The following is a 6000-nucleotide window of genomic DNA, read 5'->3' as shown; positions in this document are numbered from 1 at the left end:
CTTTAGGGGGGTGCTATGAAGGCTGCTATAAGGTCTCCCCAGAGCCTTGTCTTTGTGCTGAACATCCTCAGTTCTCTCAATCTTTCTTCATAAGAGAGGTGCTTCAGCCCTCTGATCATTTTCATAGACCTCATCTGGACCCGCTCTAACAGCCCCACATCCTTCTTGTGCTGGGGGCCCCAGACCTGGATGCAGTACTCCAGGTAGGGCCTCACAAGGACAGAGCAGAGGGGGACAGTCACCTCCCTCGACCTGCTGGCCACTCCTCTGTTGATGCAGCCCAGGATGCAGTTGACCTTCTGGGCTGCAAACGCACACTGCTGGCTCATGTTGAGCTTTTTGTCCACCAGAACCCCCAAGTCCTTCTCTGCAGGGCTGCTCTCAATGAGTTCTTCTCCCAGTCTGTACCCATTTCTGGGATTGCCCTCAGCCAGGTGCAGCACCTTGCACTTGGACTTGCGTATCTGTTGCATAGGGGCACACTGGGGGCAAGGGGAGGACCCCTCCCTCTGCTCTGGGCAGAGGCAAGGGTCCAGTCTCCCTTGTCTTGTGAGTCAGTCAAGTCCATCAGCTCAGGGTTGGAACCTAGCTTGCCTTCCCCTTGCAAGTACATAAGGCAGAGAGAGCTACCCTGCAAGTACATAAGGCTGGAGAGCTCCTCTCACAACACATCAATTCCCTTGAAAACTCCATCCAGCTGGCCACACTAGCACCCATGACATCCACCTCTGCCTTCAGGCCCTACGGATACTTCCAGATTCTGGAGTTCCCTTCAGCTGAGGGTCTAGGCAACTTTTGATCCTAGGGAGGCCTGTCTGGGTGTTGGTGATTGCCTGGAGAGGTTGTGAAACTCTGTCTGAGCTTCAGCCTCAGCCTGGCTGTTGCAGTGGGTGGACACTATTTTTGTTTCAGTAGCAGGCTGCTTCTTGTTGCTTCCAAAATAGAAGAAAGTGGCCTACCTTCTGTCCTCCCTGCACAAAGTTCTCCTTTTATTTTTATTTTTATTTTTATTTATTTTTATTTATTTTTATTTATTTTTATTTTTATTTATTTTTATTTTTTACAATTTTTTCAATTTTCTTATGTCCTTCAACATATACCTATTTCCCAAATGTAGTTATTTGAGATAAAATTGGCCTGTTACAGAACACCTCATTCTCAACTCTCAAATGCTGACGCTGGGAATCCCCTGCATCTCACTATGAGGGTTTCTGTTGTTATACATCATTAAAAAAAATGGTTCGGATTACAACTTCAAATTCAAAGAACTACTGAAATTACTAACTATGGACTTTTGATTCCACCCTTTGCAGTAAAACAGCAGTGACTATAACTATCTTCCTTCCCCAGAAACTTCTGTATTCCAGCAACTTCAAGGATACAGCTGTGTTTAAGAAGCTCACCTGATGACTAATCCTAAGACATAGCCCATGTTTGCTTTATAAATTCCCTCCAATCCTGTCATCCCTTTTTAAACACAAAACAAAACAAAACAAAACACACAAACAAACAAAAAAAAACCTATATATTTTGTATTAAGCTTTTTAAAATGCTTACCTTTTGTCCATAATCACAACTCTCCAGTGAAAATCAAATGCGAAAACCCTCTGCATTGTTTAGATACAATGATAATGACTTAATGAGATTCTTTCTCTAACAGGGAATCAAATGATGGATATTACAACATTAGTAAGTTGTTGTTGTATTTAATTCATGGACTTTCCAATCAGATATGATGCCAATGATGCTGTTTTTAGGGCATATTTGTAATGAATTGCAAAAGAAAGAAAACTCAATTCCTAGTGCTAAATTTTGAGAAAGTAAAACAAAACATTGGAAAGCATCACCTAATGAACAAACCTTATCCAAGGCTGAATACAACTGGAATATAATGACAGATGTCGGTACTGCAGTTGGTGGTATTAAGGTGGCTGCTGCAACCATATTTAACTGTATTTATGATCCCATGAATTTATTCTGGGAATTTATTATTTATTATTAAAAGTAGTTATGGTCCTGTAGTCTTCATGTCTACGGTTCTCTGGCAAAGTTTTGCAGTGTAGTTAAGCTACACACTGCTGTCTTAAGTTATGTGCTTAGGTGGCTCGGAGTTCATCTGTGTACAACTGTAATGCACTCAGTGCAGGGATCATTCCCTTTGGTCCTTGTAGATTCTGCTGTGAAATGCTCTGTGGTATGCCAGAGTGCAGTGAAGATAAGGAAACAGGCCTGGACTGGCTTAACACAGATTCATGAGATACATACTCTAAACTGTATCCAGAATAGAGGATCCAGCCCACTGATTTCTCTTTTATTAAGTGGTAGTATTTTTTACTGAGTGTTTTCTTCTGAAACTAAATTAACTAAAATTCAAATACATTTCCCAGTGTCTGAAACAATGAAATCTATTTTAACCCTAACTTTGAGAAACAGAAGAAAAAGGTTCCTTTCTTAAAATAGCGGAGGATTGCAGGATGTCATTGGGAGTTTTGTCATGCATCTCTAGGACTGCCTGATTTTGATCTGGAAAATCCCATAGCCTCTAATTGACAGGAGTAATAAGTCTCAAAAAGCCTGCCAAAAATTGCCATGCTTTTTAATATATATATTTAAAGCAGTATTTGGACAGAAGTATGCAGTGCTGTTAGGTGAGGCAGTTGTTTCTGTAAGCTTATGGACCAGAAAGCTGCTGGGGAGTGTTACTCATGTCTGAGGTGGTTCTAGTTACGGGAATTCAGCTCACTGAAATTTTGGGCATAACAACATCTGGAGCTCACTGAAGTGCTGCTGGGGCTTGGCCAACTCACAAGAAAGAAAAGAACAAAATTTTCTGTAATAGTATGTAAAAGTTTTCAAGATATTCTTGCCTGAAAACCCATGCAATCTGATGAGGAGTTGTTCTTAATACTTCTTTAAAAGACACCAATGTTGTCACAGCTGCTTACCCACTTGGAAGGTATGTCTCAGTTTTAGAGGTCCACATTCAGTCTCCTTTACATTGTGAACAGTCCCAGTGAAATTACTGGGAATTAACTGAAGAAGAAGGCAAGAGCCAGCTTGAGTAAATGTATCAGAGTAGAGGCCCAAATTTCAAGCATGGAGCCACAATCTGTGTATGAAATATGGAAACTGGAGAAACATCGGTAAAAAATTCTCTGAGACTCAGGGAATTCAAGTAAGGGAGTTCCTAATGAAACCCACGTATTTAAATACATTGATCAAACATTTTTCAAGTATCATAGTTATCTAAAAACATACACTTTTTTTTTTGACTTGTAGCATGTGCTTTTAAAAGCTTTCATTACATGCTTCTGCTTTTAAAACTCAAATTTACAGCCTTATTTTCTACAGATTGGCCATGTCCAGTCCCCATTATTTGGTGCTGATCTTGTCAATTTATGCTATACCTGTAAAGGAGGAGAAGAGAGCCAGTGCCACATGCAGTTAAATACAATATAATTTGTTTTATCTACTGCCTGTGCGTAGCAGTATTAACTACGGTATCGTTTACTGTTTTTCTGCTCTTCAGGGATTACCTATACTGGGAAAAACATTGTTCAGCTCTGGAGACCTTTCCCTGCTACTCTGGCCAAAATGTTGTACTAAACCTGACAGAAGCACATGTCTCCATTGCTTCATACTGTGGGTGGTCATTAACAGCAGAACCATTTTTTTTCCAATTAGGCTAACGCTTTTTGAGCACATCTCAATTTTATTATCTGATGTAGGTAAATCTACGAGGCACAGAACAATGAGCAATCCATTGTTTATTCACCAGAAATGTGTTGGATTATCATCGTCTCTATTACACAGACAAGTGAGGCATCAGAGGGCAGCGATTTCCACTCTTTGTCCAGAGAAGAGTGAAACTGAAATCATCATATCTATAGATAAAATTCAGATGATTTTTTTTTCCCCCTTAGTGTAGAAGGTCTGAATATATGAAAGATTTTAATACTGGTCTAAATTCCAGCCCCTCAAATTTGGAATTGATTCCAGTTCAGTGAAGTCAGAAACACCAAACTTTGCTCATCATATGCTCTACACACATCGGTAATCCAGTGGTTCTATGATCATACACAAAATCAAATGTATGTCTATGAATTAGCAGATGTGTGGACTCAGCATGGTTTTCTATTGCTGAACAGAGTTGTTTTGAAGTTGGGATACAGGTAAAGGTCTAGCAAGGCCTCAGAACAAGACACTGATTATTGCTGGTAATTTCAAGCAGTTTGGCAATCCTTCAACTCAAGCACACTGAAAATATTAAATGAAGAATTAATTGTTGTTGTAACTGTATTAGAAGGACTTAAACCTTTTTTTTTTTTTCTTTTCTTTTTTTTTTTTTTTTCTGGAATACTTTAAAAGTTCATTGTATAGACAGTTGTCCAACTATTAGGTCTCATTACTGGTGTAGCAAGTAAGTCCTCCCATGGCTTATCATGGCACAGCTCTCTTTCAGTTACTTTAATTAAAAAACAAGTTTGTTTTATTTTTCCTAAACTTTTTGGTTCAGTTATTCAGGAAAAAATGATACCATAAAATATTCATCATATTCTGGGGAAAAAAAAAAGAAAAAAAGGAGGGGGAGGGGGAAGAGAAGTAACGATTTTCATATGATATGTAAGAGTAGACTGTTACAAAATTTTGAGATTTTTAAAATATGAGACTACTGTTACATGAGGGATACAAACATTGTAAACTGGTAAATTGACTAGAGGTAAAAGGAGTGCTGTACTAGACGCTTGTTAAGTTTTGATGGTTAAAAAAATTCATTGAATCAGTATTGAGCCTGCAAGCTCCATTTAAAATGAAAAACATCTGCTCAAGGGCTGTTCAAATGCTATCCAGAACAAATTAATTTTGTCTGGAGAGAAAAATACCTATGTAATGGTTAGGTATGGTTTTGAAAAGATAAGCTAATATGAATTTGAAAGAACTGCACTACAAGAGAAGGGAAAAGCTTATTCCACTTCTTTTTTTCTTTCTTTCTTTCTTTTTTTTTTTTTAAATTATTATTTCTTATGCTCACTTATTTGTCTGTGCTAACACACCAAAATGCCAATATCTAGATTTCCTCATTTGCAATTCATAGTGAAGTTCCTCCTTACCTGTAAGACTAACATTCTCCTATATCCTTTGATGGGAATTTTGAAATAATGAATCCCTATGGATATCTGTTTAGCATGTTACATCACATTGTAAGTGAATTGGCAAATTAAGCAACATGAGCTTAACTGAATGTGTTCAATAGTGTATGCTAACACACAGATATTAAACAAACAAACAAAGAAACAAACAAAAAACCCAGCCCAGTCTAACAGGGCAATCAGACTTTAATCTCCCTCTACAATTAACTAACTGATCTTGTATATTTCAGCATCAAAGAATCATGGACCTATTATGACTTCACTTCCTTTTTTTTTTTTTTTTTAATTGAACAAATTTATTTGGACACATGCTGAAAAAAAAAAAGTTGCTTCAGAACGGAACTGGAATTATTTAAGACTTTTCATTTTATTCCTGGCATACTGCTTTCGGCAGGAATATAGTCTAGTAACTGAAATGTGCTTATCTTTTGCAGAGTCAAATGTGAGGTATTTCTACAGAATCTCTTTGCTGTGGAAAAGCTCTATATAGAGACAGTCCTATTAGCAAAGCCCAGACATGAGATTTGAATCTATCACTACCAGTAATGCATTTTTGCAAGTGTTGAACACTTCTAGAGAAATACTCATAGATTAAAGAAGCAACAAAAATCTTTCATTCGTCCATTTGCTACAACTGACAGCTAAGAAGATCACCTGTGGCTCCAAAAGGAAGCCTCCAAAATGTTTAGAAGTTGTAAATCATTAGCCATTAGCATTGTTTTACTTTTGTAAATTTTGAGCCCATACTCCACCATTCTGAGGATATAGTGCTTAACCAATACCACTTCTTCAGAAAGGCTGCCTTTTCCAAGGAAACGTTCTTAATTTCCTGAGTAGATGTAATTTTGCA

Source organism: Cygnus olor, chromosome 1 (genome assembly GCF_009769625.2).
Source record: "Cygnus olor isolate bCygOlo1 chromosome 1, bCygOlo1.pri.v2, whole genome shotgun sequence".
Classification (NCBI taxonomy): Eukaryota; Metazoa; Chordata; class Aves; order Anseriformes; family Anatidae; genus Cygnus; species Cygnus olor.
This window is presented reverse-complemented; position numbering follows the sequence as displayed.